At 37.2% G+C, this 15223-nt stretch overlaps 1 long non-coding RNA gene across 1 annotated transcript in view; it reads right to left on the bottom strand.

Moving 5' to 3' along the window:
* LOC144316907 (uncharacterized) overlaps positions 1–10843 on the bottom strand; it is a 29099-nt gene extending 18256 nt beyond the window's left edge. Inside the window, exons 1-2 of the long non-coding RNA XR_013382735.1 lie at positions 10782–10843; positions 10379–10506 (exon numbers count right to left, since the gene is read on the bottom strand). This is a non-coding gene — a long non-coding RNA (uncharacterized LOC144316907). The remainder of the gene's footprint in view (positions 1–10378; positions 10507–10781) is intronic.
* Between the last annotated feature and the right edge of the window lie 4380 nt (positions 10844–15223).

Genomic DNA, 15223 nt, shown 5'->3' with positions numbered 1-15223 from the left:
TTTTCTCCTTTCCCCCTGGAGAGGCCTGGCCTCCCGGAACAAAGGCCTCACAGGGCAGCCAGCTCACACTGAGCCCAGCTACCTGGCCAGGGGAGGGGCATCAGGGCCCAGGCCCAGGCAGCTGAGAATCAACACAGCAGGCCCCTCCCCCAGAAGACCAACGGAAGAGCAGAGAAAGAGCAAGTTTACTAACCAAGCAGCCCTGGAAAGCTCCAGGATTGAGGAAAAATAGTGTATAGAACTCTAGGGTTTTTTTCCTTATAATTCGTTTATCTTTCAGGTTAAAGATTTCCAATAGTCTTTCTTTTTTCCTACCTTAACTACAATATTTCATCAACTCTTCATTTTTAAGTTTTTTTTTTCCTTTTGGACATTCATATTTTTATAATTACATGTCATAGATATATTCTTCATTTTTGGCTTCCTTTCAATGTATTTCATTTCATGTTTGTAGATATGTACTTTTTGGAGGGTTTTGGTTTTGGTTTTGGTTTGGTTTATAATTTTGGAATTTAGTACCTTCTAACATAGACCAAAATATACTCAGAAACACGTGGAATATTGTGTTGGTCCACTCTATGAGATTATACTCCCTCTTCCTTCCCATTCCACCTCTCTCTTTTGTCTTCTTGTTTTTGTTTTTGTTGTTGCTATTGTTTCTCTATACAAGTTTTACTTGTTTATGTTTTTATTTTATTATTTTAGTTAAAAAAAATTCTTTATTGGCGTTCAATTTGCCAACATTTAGCATTACACCCAGTGCTCAGCCGACCAAGTGCCCCCCTCAGTCATCCCAACCCCCCGCCCACCTCCCTTTCCGCTACCCCTTGTTCATTTCCCAGAGTTAGGAGTCTCTCATGTTTTGTCACCCTCACTGATATTTTCGCTCATTTTCTCTCCTTTCCCTTTATTTCCTTTCACTAATTTTTATATTCCCCGAATTAATGAGACCATATGATGTTTGTCTTTTTCTGATTGACTTATTTCATTCAGCATAATACCCTCCAGTTCCATCCACATTGAAGCAAATGGTGGGTATTTGTCGTTTCTAATGGTTGAGTAATATTCCATTGTATACATAAACTACATCTTCTTTATTCATTCATCTTTCGGTGGACACTGAGGCTCCTTCCACAGTTTGGCTATTGTGGACATTGCTGCTATAAACATTGGGGTGCAGGTGTCCCGGCATTTCACTGCATCTGTATCTTTGGAGTAAATCCCCAGCAGTGCAATTGCTGGGCTGTAGGGCAGATCTATTTTTAACTCTTTGGGGAACCTCCACACAGTTTTCCAGAGTGGCTGCACCAGTTCACATTCCCACCAACAGTGCAAGAGGGTTCCCCTTTCTCCACATCCTCTCCAACATTTGTTGTTTCCTGTCTATTAATGTTCACTATTCTCACTGGTGTGAGGTGGGATCTCATTGTGGTTTTGATTTGTATTTCCCTGATGGCCAGTGATGCGGAGCATTTTCTTATGTGCATGTTGGCCATGTCTATGTCTTCCTCTGTGAGATTTCTGTTCATGTCTTTTGCCCATTTCATGATTGGATTGTTTCTTTGCTGTTTAGTTTAAAAAGTTCTCTATAGATCTTGGATACTAGTCCTTTAACTGATAGGTCATTTGCAAATATCTTCTCCCATTCTGTAGGTTGTCTTTTAGTTTTGTTGACTGTTTCTTTGGCTGTGCAGAAGCTTCTTATCTTGATGAAGTCTCAATAATTCATTTTTGCTTTTGTTTCTTTTGCCTTCATGGATGTATCTTGCAAGAAGTTGCTGTGGCCAAGTTCAAAAAGGGTGTTGCTTGTGTTCTTCTCTAGGATTTTGATGGAATCTTGTCTCACACTTAGATCTTTCATCCATATTGAGTTTATCTTTGTGTATGGTGTAAGAGAATGGTCTAATTTCATTCTTCTGCATGTGGATGTCCAGTTTTCCCAGCACCATTTATTGAAGAGACTCTCTTTTTTCCAGTGGATAGTCTTTCCTGTTTTGTCGAATATTAGTTGACCATAAAGTTCAGAGTCCACTTCTGGATTCTCTATTCTGTTCCATTGATCTATGTGTCTGTTTTTGTGCCGGTACCACACTGTCTTGATGACCACAGCTTTGTAGTACAACCTGAAATCTGGCATTGTGATGCCCCCAGCTATGGTTTTCTTTTTTAAAATTCCCCTGGCTATTCGGGGTCTTTTCTGATTCCACACAGATCTTAAGATGATTTCTTCCAACTCTCTGAAGAAAATCCATGGTATTTTCATAGGGATTGCATTAAATGTGTAAATTTCCCTGGGCAACATTGACATTTTCACAATATTAATTCTTCTAATGCATGAGCATGGAATATTTTTCCATCTCTTTGTGTCTTCCTCAATTCCTTTCAGAAGTGTTCTATAGTTTTTAAGGTATAGATCCTTAGCCTCTTTGGTTAGATTTATTCCTAGGTATCTTATGCATTTGGGTGAAATTGTAAATGGGATTGACTCCTTAATTTCTCTTTCTTCAGACTCATTGTTAGTGTATAGAAATGCCACTGATTTCTGGGCGCTGATTTTGTATCCTGCCACACTGCTGAATTGCTGTATGAGTTCTAGCAATCTTGGGGTGGAGTCTTTAGGGTTTTCTATGTACAGTATCATGTCATCTGCGAAGAGGGAGAGTTTGACTTGAATTTGGAATTTAGCACCTTCTAACATACAGAACGAAATATACTCAGAACCAAGAGGATCACTGTCTTAGTCTACTCTGTGAGATTATATTCTCCTTCCCCCACTACTTGCTCTCCCCCTTTTTTAATTTTATTATTTTTACTGTTTTTTTAAATTTGTTTCTTACTTTCTTGCTCTTTTTTCTTTTTTCTTTTTTCTTTTATTTTCTGGTTTATGACCTCTTTGGAATTATCTAGGGTATATTTTACTAGGGCATGGTTGATATTTTTTACTCTACTCACTCATATAGCCATTCTGCACTGCACAAAATGAATAGAAGAAAGAATTCACCACAAAAGAAAGAACCAAAAGTAATAGTCTCTGCCACAGATCCAGGTGGACATGAATTTAAGTAAAATGTTGGAGAAAGAATTCAGGATTACAATTATAAAGTTACTAGTTGGGCTTGAAAAAAGCAGGAAAGACTCTACAGAATCTCTTAGTGCAGAATTGAGATCTCATCAGGCCAAAACTAAAACTACTTTAACTGAGATGCAGTCTAAATTGGATGCTCTAACTGCTATGGTTAATGAGGCAGAAAAGAGACTGGCTGACATAGAAGACAAGTTGATGGAAAGGAAGGAAGCTGAGGAAAAAAGAAAAACAATTAGAGACCACAAGGAGAAAATCTGGGAGATAAGTGATAGTTTGAGAAAGCATATTATTCCTGTTAATGAGATTCCAGAGAGTATGGAGTGAGAGAGAGAGAGGACCAGAAAATATATTTGAATACATTAGAGCTGAGAACTTCCCTAATCTGGGGAAGAAAACAAGCATTTATATTCAAGAGATAGAGAGGATGCCCCCCCTTCAATCAACAAAAGTGATCAACACCCAGACATAAAATAGTGAAGCATGCAGATTTCAGAGATAAAGAAAAAAACCTGAAAGCAGCTTGAGACAAGAGATTCCTAACATATTGGGGGGAAATTATACATTAACAGCAAACCTATCCACAGAGCTCTATCAGTCCAGAAAGGACTGGGATAATATATTCAGAGTACTAAATGAGAAACACATACAGCCCAGGATACTTTATCCAGCAAGGCTGTCATTCAAAATAGAAGGAAGATAAAGAGTATCCAGGATAGACAAAAACTGTAAGAATATGTGATCACCAAATCAGCTCTGAAAGAAATATTAAGGGGGACCTTGTAAGACAAGAGGCAGCCCAAAGAAACAATCTGCAGAAAGTGGGACTGTATAGGTAATACTACGACACAAATTCATATCTTTCAATAGTTACGCTGAACGTGAATGGTCTAAATGCTCCAGTATGAAGACACAGGGTATCAGACTGGATAAAAAAGCAAGACCTACCCATATGCTATCTATAAGGACACCTTCAGAGTGAAAATGAGGAAAGAGAACCATTTACCATGAAAATGGTCCTCAAAAGAAAGCTTGGGTAGCAATCCTCATGTCAGAAAATTTTGATTTTAAGCCAAAGACTGTACTAAGAGATGAAGAGGGACACTATATCAAAATTAAAGGGTCTATCCAACAAGAAGACCTAACAAATGTGAATGTTTATAACCATAATGTGGGAGCAGCCAATTATATGAACCAATTAATAACCAAAGAGATACATATATAATAATACAATTAATAGTAGGAGATTTCAGTGCTCCACACTCAGTCAAGGACAGGTCTTCTAAGCAGAAGATAACCACGGAAACAAGGGCCATGAATGACCCACTGGACCAAACAGGTTTCACAAATATATACAAAACATTCCATCCCAATGCAACTGAATATACATTCTTCTCAAGTGCACATGGAACTTTCTCCAATATAGACCACATACTGGGTCACAAATCAGGTCACTACTCATACCCAAAGATGGGGATTATTCCCTGCATATTTTCAGACCAAAATGCTTTAAAACTAGAACTTAATCACAAGAAGAAATTTGGAAAGGACTCAAACACTTAGAGGTTAAAGAGCATCCTACTAAAAGATGAAGGGTCAACCAGGAAATTAGAGAAGAATTTAAAAGATTTATGGAAACTAACAAAAATGAAAGTACAACTGTTTAAAATCTTTGGGATACAGGAAAGGCAGTCCTAGGAGAGAAATACATCTCAATACAAGGCTCCTTCAAAAAATTAGAAAAATTGCAAATGCACAAGCTAACTTTACACCTAAAGGAACTGGAGAAAAACAGCAAATAAAACCTACAACAAGCAGGAAAAGAGAAATAATAAAGAATAGAGCAGAAATCAATGAAATAGTGACCAGAAAAACTGTAGAACAGATCAGTGAAACCAGGACTTGTCTTCAAAAGAATTAATAAGATATATAAACCCCTAGCCAGACTTATTAGAAAGGAAAGAAAAAAGACTGAAATTAATAAAATCATGAATGAAAGAGGAGAGATCACAACCAATACTAAAGAAATACAAACGATTTTTAAAACTTATTATGAGCAACTATATGCGAAGAAATTAGGCAATCTGGAGGAAATGGTTGCATTTCTTGAAACCTACAAATTACCAAAACTGAAACAGGAAGAAATAGAAAACCTGAACAGGCCAATAACCAGTGAGGAAATTGAAGCAGTCATCAAAAACCTCCCAAGACACAAAAGTCCAGGGCCAGGTGGCTTCCCAGGGGAATTCTATCAATTTCTTTAAAAAAGAAATAATACTTACTGTACTAAAGCTGTTTCAAAGGATAGAAATGGAATACTTCCAAACTCAAAGACCCCCACCAAAAGGGAGAATTATAGAACAATATATCCCTGATGAACATGGATGCCTAAGTTTTCACCAAGATACTAGCCAAAAGGATCCAACAATACATTAAGAGATCAATTATTCACCATGACTAAGTGGGATTTATCCTTAGGATGCAAGATTGGTTCAACATTTGATAGATCACATTAATAAAAGAAAAGACAAGAACCATATGATCCTCTCAATAGATGCAGAGAAAACATTTGACAAAATACAGCATCCATTCCTGATCAAAACTCTTCAGAGTGTAGGGATAGAGGGAACATACCTCAGCATCTTAAAAGCCATCTATAAAAAGCCCACAGCAAATATCATTCTCAATGGGGAAAAACAGAGAGCCTTTCCCCTAAGATCAGGAACACAGTAGGAATGTCTACTCTTACCATTGCCTATTCAACATAGTACTAGAAGTCCTAGCCTCAGTAATCAGACAACAAAAAGAAGTAAAAGGCATTCGAATTGGCAGAGAAGAAGTAAAATTCTCCCTCTTTGCAGATAATAAGATACTGTACATATAAAACCCTAAAGAATCTTCCCCAAGATTGCTAAAACTCATACAGCAATTCGGCAATGTGGCCGCATACAAAATCAATGCCCAGAAATCAGTGACATTTCTATACACTAACAACGAGACTGAAGAAAGAGAAATTAAGGAATTGATTCCATTTACAGTTACACCCAAAAGCGTAAGATACTAAGAATAAACCTGACAAAGAGGGCGAAGGATCTATAAATTAAGACTATAGAGCACTTGGGAAAGAAATTGAGAAAGATGCAAGGAGATGGGGAAAAAAATAATATGCTCATGAATTGGAAGAATAAATATTGTGAAAATGTGTATGCTACCCAGAGCAATCTACACATTCAATGCAATACTTAACAAAATACCATGGACTTTCTTCACAGAGTTGGAACTAATAATCCTAAGATTTGTATGGAACTAGAAAAGACCCCAAATAGCCAAGGAAATGTTGAAAAAGAAAACCAGAGCCAGAAGCATCACAATGTCTGGCTTCAAGCTGTATTACAAACCTGTAATCATCAAGACAGTATGGCAAGGGCACAAAAACAGACACATCAATCAATGGAACAGAATAGAGAACCCAGAAATAGACCCTCAATTCTATGGTCAACTCATCTTCAATAAAACAGGAAAGCATATCCACTGAAAAAAGACAATCTCTTCAATAAATGGCATTGGGGAAATTGGACAGCCACATGCAAAAGAATGAAACTGGACCATTCTCTTGCACCATACACAAAGATAAACTAAAGTGGATGAAAGATCTAAATATGAGACAGGACTCCATCAAAATCCTACAGGAGAAAAGACAGCAACCTTCTTGATCAAAGCCACAGCAAACTCTTGTAAGACATGTCGGTAAAGGCAAAGGAAACAAAGGCAAAAATGAACTATTGGGACTTCATCAAGATAAAAAAAACTTCTGCACAGCAAAGGAAACGGTCAACAAAACTAAAAGACAACCTACAGAATGGGAGAAGGTATTTGCAAATGACATCAGATAAAGCAATATGAAATAACCAATTTCTATCATGGAAAAGGTTTTTAGAAACTTTCTCAGAATCTCTTCACCATTTGCCAGGTCTGCATGAAGGCTTCCTGGGAAGGAGATGTTCACATCAAAATGCTCAGAATAGGAAAAGACAACAGTGCCTTTCACCAAATTACTGGACACAGTGCAGCAGATCGCCCCAAAGCAACCCAGCAAGCTCAGTCATGTCCTTCATTTTCCCCATGTGATATAGTAAGAACTCTCATATTAAGGAACCCTCAATAACTGAGGTAATTAGTAGAGAAATTTATCCTTGGCTAGGGTGAGCAGAGTCTCCAGTTGACCAGAAGGCCCCTTTTAGTAAACAAGGGAATAGAGAGATGCTTCTTCTCAGTGTCCAAGGGTCAGAAAGGATTCATAATACTACATTTAAATTTAAAGAGAGGAACTGGACCAGAACAAAGAGATTACAGAACTTGCAAGCTTACTGGATGATGCCTCAGCAAGAGTGAGAAAGATACAACAAACTGTAATAGAGAAAATCCAGGACAGCTGCAAGTGAACCTTTCATGGTACCAATCTCGTTTAAAGCTCCTTAATGTCATGTATCTTTAGTCAGCACCAGCAAAGAACAGGTATATGAATGGGTAGTGAGATATACTACCTCACTGATAAATGTGCATAGCAATACAAAATCCTATTCTTAGACTTCAGTTCCCACATTGTTCTTGAGTCAGTAGCAATGGAAACCAGCTTGGCTCAAATTACCAGCTCCTGCATTTAGAAAATCTATAATACAGGGCAAATGAGGGCTGATTTATCAGATTTGCCATTGACTAAATAGTAAGAGTGGAGGGAGAGGAGGGTGCTGGATAATTTAGCCCAGGCCCTAAAGAGCTATGTGTTCTAGAAAACACACAGGTGCCCTTACTGATGGCCAGCATGTATTCATATGCTCACCTCCAGCAGGGGATCCTTTACTGCCCAGACCCTGAGTTGACAGTCAACAGGGTTCCCATCTCTGTTCAGGGGTGGGCTTTACAGGCCCAGCCTCCTGGTTAATGTAGTCTTTACCTTTCCAGCACAGTCTCTCATGTTGATGTTGAGACAGTGGCCCTAAGGCTGTCTGGCCCAGAGCTGAACACACTCTCACTATTGGGCCAAACAATCCCAGATTCTACTTACTGTAATGGGCATCCCCAATGTGTTTAGAAAATTTTGCAGTGTGGTTATTAATATGTTGGATTCAGAGGCCTGGAAGCTGTTCTGTAAAGTACAGTGTTTAACTGAAAATTGCCTTCACAGTTGGGAGTAGTAGCCTACACTCCTTGGATGTCTTTACCTACAGTTTGCCCTGATGGTCCTCACCTCTTTTGTGAAACTTTTGGAGAATCGACCAAAGACTACGTTATTGTCTAAAATTTACATTGAAAACATCAGAAAAAACAGTAACACCCTGGATGGTTGTTGGAAGGGAGAAGCTGTCTGGGCATAGGAAGCAGTTATTAGACCAGGGTTGAGGTAGAAGAGGAAGGATGATGACATCAATCTTTGCAGAGCCCACATTTACATGAAACCATGATACGCTGTTAAATACATTTCCTCCCAGCTCACAAGGCAAATGAGGGAAGCCAGCGTCATTTGTCTCTGGTTTAGTCTCCCACTAAACCGTCAAGAAGGCACACCCAAACCTGTGGTGGCAGACAGAGCAGGGGAGAGAAATTCTATTAACATCTCAGTTCAGAAAAATCGGTGTATGCATCGGTGTATGCTGTTTATGGAGCATCGTGCAGAATTTCTGAAGTTACTGTCCATGCCATACCCACTGGGACTCCCCTGCCTTTCTTCTCTCCCACGGGATGTCATGGTCCCCCAGGGATCATGGCCACAAAGTTTCTGAACTTGGTTGGGCTCCCGCCCACTTTGCAATCCTTGTATAGATCTTAGTCATTTCTATCTCTCATTTCCCTTCACCGTGTGCCTTTTTGATCCACTCACTTCAGAGAACTAAAAGAATTACTCCTTTGTACCTCCCAGATACAAAGAAGAAAAACATGAACACTCCTCAAATCCAATAAAGCCTTAAATTCAGAACCCATGGACACTGCTGTTCCTTTCCTTGCAAAAGGAAACTTTCAGAAGAAAGGCCCGGTCTGGAGTGAAGGCACAGCAACTTTTGTTGAAACTTTTGTGATCGGCGGGAAGCCTTGACTCTGGCTGCAGTTAGCAATGGTCTCAGCACAGGAACACTTGTTGGGATTTTGATGAAGCTGGAGAGTGGTTTGGCCTCCAAGAGTTTGAACCTAGTCTAGTCTGACTGAATACAACTTCAGAATCTTCAGCTGAGCATGGATGTCTCCAAAACGTATCATCTCTTTAAAGAACCCTTAGTAAATGACACTAGAACTGACCAGGAGTGTTCATCCATGCACGCATGAACAAAATGCTGTCAGGTATGAGAAACAGAGAGAGGAGGAAGAGCTCTTTTCTACCCCCAAGGTGCCCAGGCTTATCGTGGTAAAACACTGCCAGGTGGAGGCACTGGAAGGTGTACATATGTGGCCCGAGGTCTAAGCAATTCGTTCTTTAGGAGAATTTGTGGCCTAGTGCCTGTGAGGGGAAGTGTGCACAAATGTCCTTCTGGTTCACAGTGCAGCACAGCTGCCCCTCCAGCACATCACCCTGAGGTTAGATTGCCTGAGTTTGAATTCTGGCACCACTCCTTCCTGATGGTACAGCCTTAGGCAATGTCCATGCTACAATTTCCTTGCTGGTATAATGGGAAAGGGAGATGATAATAATATGCCTACCTCATGGTATCATGAAGATGAAGACAGTTAGTATAGGAAAAGCACTTACAAGAGTGTCTGGCATATAGAAAGCACTCTGAAAACATTATACATTATTATGATTATGATTATGATTATTATCATCATCACTATTTTTCTCAATTAATTATCAGGCCTCGAGGGTAACCTGGCAATCTGTCTTTATTCACTCTCTCACTAGCCTGGTTGATTGGGATCCAATACCTCAGGGAGGAAAGTCTCCGTGTCAAAACTAAAATAGCCTGGCTTTCTTTACATTAGGTGGGAAGGAAGGAAGGAAGGAAGGAAGGAAGGAAGGAAGGAAGGAAGGAAGGAAGGAAAGAAGGAAAGAAGGAAAGAAGGAAAGAAGGAAAGAAGGAAAGAAGGAAAGAAGGAAAGAAGGAAAGAAGGAAAGAAGGAAAGAAGGAAAGAAGGAAAGAAGGAAAGAAAGGAAGGAGTAGGGAAGGAGTAGGGAACAGCCATTCATGCTTTAGGTCTTGCCATTGCCCTGCTCACCTCCAGGAAACTAACCAGCAATAGGAAAGGAAGGCAAAGGGCTGGATCCACCTCCTCCCTCCCTCCCTCCCTGATTTCCTTTGCACCACTTACATGTCCCAGAAATTGTTGGTTGACGCTGAAAACTGCAAGAATCAGGCTTACACCTGATTGATTCAGGTCAAATGTGTAGTTGATTTGGGGGTTTATTGGCAGATCGGTGAGCAGAGGGTATCCTGAAACTGAGCAGACATAATTAAATAAAACTTCCTCTGCGTTTCGAGAAGTGGAAACACTTTAAGATGTCAGTATTAATAGCTGTCATTACCCTACCAACCTATGATTGTGACCCCACCCTTGGTTTAAGGGCAGATGCATTGTGACCTAGATCAGAGGGGTAATATGTATTCCCTCATCTAATTGCTGAGCCCTTTGCTTCTCTTTGCATATGGAACATTTTTATCAATAGAGAAGCAGAGCATTTTGAAAGGCACACCCATATTCTATGTGCTATCACCTTTTTTTTCACCCAAATCTGCAATTCTATAACCCAGTTCTCTCTAGCCAGGCTCTGCTGACAATCTTTGTGGAAATTGGGTTTAAGTGAAACCAAAATAAGACATTGGGTGCGTTCCTCTCAGACAAATGAAAACCGCATGGGAGGCAGCATCATTGGTCTCTGGCAGACTAAGCCACGAAGGAGCATAAGAAAAAAATGTTTAGATGTATGAGAAGAAAAACGTATCCATTAAAAAGAAAACAGTAAAAACAAAAAATAAATACTAAGCCATATATTTAACAACGATGTAAAGAGTCATCAGAGAAAACATTACAAAAGTACACCAAAGTTGGAAAAGTACTGCAGAATACAATATTCACAGTGAGAAATATAATATAAATGTATGATTATAATGCAGTTTCCATCAAGATCTACATGACAACCTAAAAATTAATGATGTGTTTGTGAAAGTCAGTATTCAAAATTTTTGTAAATAAACAATAAATGATTAAATGTGTGTGTATCTGACACTATGCCATGTACTTTTTATAAATAATTAGATTTTGTATCCACTGTACTGCTTAATTTATAAAAATGCTGCTTCTTTTTGGAAATATTTTGTTCTTCTATGGAGATGATTTATCCCATCGTCTCTGATTTCAGTATTAATAATTTTAATTTAGTGTAACATGAAAAGCTAAGAGAAAAAAGATAAATCAAATATCACATAAAATTCTAAAATTACAATGTAAATCTAAAATTCTCCAGGAATGATGAACAAGCAGAACTAAGGAAGAACTCTTGTCTTTTCCTGATTTTACTACGTGCCTTATAATTACTCTTCTCACCCACACTGTTTAATCTACCTAAGTATTTCCTTCTTTCAGCATGCATTTCCTTTACCTAAGGAGACAATACTTTCTCCCATACTCTGTAGTCTGAGGAGATAAGATATTTCCTCAAGTCAGTAGTTGGAAGAGACACATTGAGGCACAAAGGATCATTCCCCATCAATAAAAAAAGGCAGGTAAAAAAAAAAAAAAAAAAAAAAAAGGCAGGTAGGCTTTCATGGTGTCTACATTTATCATCCAAATGACATGGACACTTGAGTGGTAAATTTCATCTTAATTCTGATTGTACACTTACAGTCTCTTGTCACCTAACAACCTGCCAGCAATGGCAGTGGTGTATGCCAAGGTATTTGAGAAATACAAAGCTGGATAAAAGCCTTCTCAAAAGTCTAGGATGACCTCAGCACACTTGTAGCCTGGACAGGGACCCTGAGAAACATATCTACTCTCCCCACACTAGAAGCACATGCTTTCACCTACAAAAACTTGTTTCATCATTCTCTTAGAACACTTCTGCCGAGGTTTTCAAAGAACGAAGCTCTTCCAGATTTATGACAGCTTGTATTCAGTTATCCTTCAGATAACTGAACAACAATCTCTCCTTTTCAGCTGCAAAAATCTGAATGGCTTTAAGAAACAAGATATTTCATTACATTCATTATATTAATCCATGGCAGGAGAGTGGGGGGAGAATGAGAAAATAAATTCCCATATTTTCGAAGTAATCACATCACCTTTTTTTTTTTTAACATCATCTTTTTTATGTGATTTGGGCAGCAAGGACACTGGATCACTGCTAATTGGGCTGTATGCTATCCCATCATATCCCTAAAATTTAAGTTCTACAAGGTTTTCTTCTTTTTGAAAATTGTTTTGGCTATTCCAGATCCTTTGCATATCTATATAAATGTATTTAGTCCAGCTATTTCTAAAGAGGAAAAAGACGTAGGAGGAGGGAGGATCCTGCTAAGATATTGACTCTATAAACTAACTTGAGAGAATTAACTTAACTCCATAAACTAAGTTAAGAGAATTAACCTCTTAAAAATATTGGAGATTTAAATTCATTATGTATATGTATTATATATATATATATATATATATATATATATCAATGTTTTAGATCTTTTAAATTTTACTCAGTTGTATTTTGTGGGTCTTGGATTAGAGGTCTTCCATATTTTTCATTATAATTATTTCTAATTATATTATGCATTTTGATAGTTATGATTTTGGTTGTTTTTCCATTTTTTAAATTAAGATATCTATCTATCTATAGATAGAGAGAGAGAGAGAAATTAAAATTCACCCTTTTTAATTCACAATTCTGTGAGTTTTGACAAATGTATATAATCATGCAACCACCACCATGATCAAGATGTAAAATAGTTTCATCACTCCAAAATATTTCCTTGTGCCCCGTTATAGTCAACCCCTTTCCCTATCCTTATAATTTGCTTTCGTAATAATGTCATATCCAATTTTCCAACACCATTTGTTGAAAAGTCTATCCTTCATTGAAATGTTTTTGCACTATGGCAAAAATCAGTTGACTATATATATATGTGGACCTAATTTGAGACTACTCTGTTTTATTGATCAATATGCCTGTCCTTTCACCAATACAATACTGTCTTACTTTAGTGTTAGAATAAATCTGGCAATCAGGGAACATGAGTCTTCCAACTCTGTTTTGCTTTTTCAATAAGCCACACTTATTGGAGTTTGGCTAATTTCTTCTCTTTTATTTGCATTTCCTTATAAATTTTAGAATTCCTTTGTCAGTTTGTACAAAAAAAATCCTGCTGAGAATTTAAATAGAAAGATATTGAAACTATAGATCAAATGAAGAGATTGACACCTTAATAGTATTGAGTCATCTTATCAAGGAACAGGGTATTTTAGGTCTTTGATTTCTTTTATGCAGATTTGTATATTTTATATAAGACTTATAGTGAAATATTTTATGGGTTTTAGTGCTATGTAAGTGGTACTTATTTTATTCTTAAATTGTTTAATGCAAATAAATAGAAATAAAATAAATATTTGTATATTGATCTTCAAACTCTAACCTTGCTAAACTCATCTACTGTAGTAAGTTTTATAGATTCTTTGGGATTTTATACATAGACAAATAAATATATTGTCTATGAATAGAGATATTTTATTTCTTCTCTTCCAATCGGTATGCCATTTATTTGTTTGTTTTGTTTTGTTTTTCTGAACTGATACTTAATTGGAGTGGTAAGAGCACGTATCCTGTTTTGTGGCCATTTTTAGCAGGAAGCATTTAGTCTTTCACTTTTAACCGTGGTGTTGATTATAGGTTTTTTGTAGATGCCATTTATCAGGCTGAAGACATGCTGAAAGTTTTTATCATGAAAAGAGGTTAAACTCTGTCAAGACTCTGTCAGCTCTGCTTTTTCTGCATCTATTGACATGATTACATTGTGGGGTGTTTTTCATGCTATTAATATGATAAGTTACATCATATCATGATGAACAACCTTGGCATTAATGGATGAATCCCATTTAATTATGATTAAGCTTTTCTGTAATTATTGGATTCTATTTGATAGTATTTAATTGAGAATTGGTATATATAAATACCAACTATTGTTTGTTCTTCTTGTAATATCTGTCAGGTTTTGGTATCAGGGAAATATTAACCTCATAAAATGAGTTGGGATATGTTTTCTCTTTTCTTAAATTATGGAGAAGTCCTATAGAATTGGTATTATTTATTTCTTCGGTGTTTGGTAAAATTTGCCAGTGGAGTCATCTGGTCTTAGAGTTCTCTTTATTAAAAGTTTTAAACTAAAATTTTAATTTGTTTAATAGATTTTAAAGTATTCCTTTTTATTTTATTTTCTATTTTTTCATTTTATAGTGAAATATATTTGATGCATAACATTGTATAAGTTGAAGGTGTATAACATGTTAATTTAACACATTTACATATTTAATGTGATTGCCATTTTATCAATATTTAGTATCTATCACATTATAAAAATTATCCTTTTTTAATAGTTGAAATAATAAAGTTCTACTCTCTTAATAAGTGTTGAACTTAAAAATAAAACAGCTATTTTACTGGCAAAATGGGTTTCTTCAGGAATAGCAGAGAATTGCAATTTGGGACAAAACAAGATTTGGTAAAAACTATCAGCTAGGTCAACAAAAAAAGGAGAGGAACATTATTTTGTGGAAAGGAAGGAGGAAGTTGGGAAGGGTTGTTTTGAACAAAAATCCATTGAAGAAAAGGAAGAATGTAGGTGATGACACTCTTTCATTGGCTGAGCTGCTGGGATAGTCTGTTTCTTGTAGAAGGTGCAAGGTACATCTTTTCCTGTTGGAGTCTGTAATTGATTCTCTCCTGTTGAGAATTTGGTTATGGTCTATAACAGGCATCGGGTGGTACTGGTTTGAGCTTCCCCTTCTATCCTCCCAACTCCATTTTAGTGAGGTTTCCTATTATTAATATTTGCGTGTTGGATGATTAAAATACAATATTGTTATCTTTATTCAATATACCATGCATTAGATTTACTACTTGTTGCCAGTTTGTACCCTAAACAACATTTGTCCTATGCTGCCACTCTTATCCCC

This window comes from Canis aureus, chromosome 7, assembly GCF_053574225.1.
Source record: "Canis aureus isolate CA01 chromosome 7, VMU_Caureus_v.1.0, whole genome shotgun sequence".
NCBI lineage: Eukaryota > Metazoa > Chordata > Mammalia > Carnivora > Canidae > Canis > Canis aureus.
The sequence above is the reverse complement of the archived record's forward strand: the minus strand, read 5'-3'. Positions and strand labels throughout refer to the sequence as shown.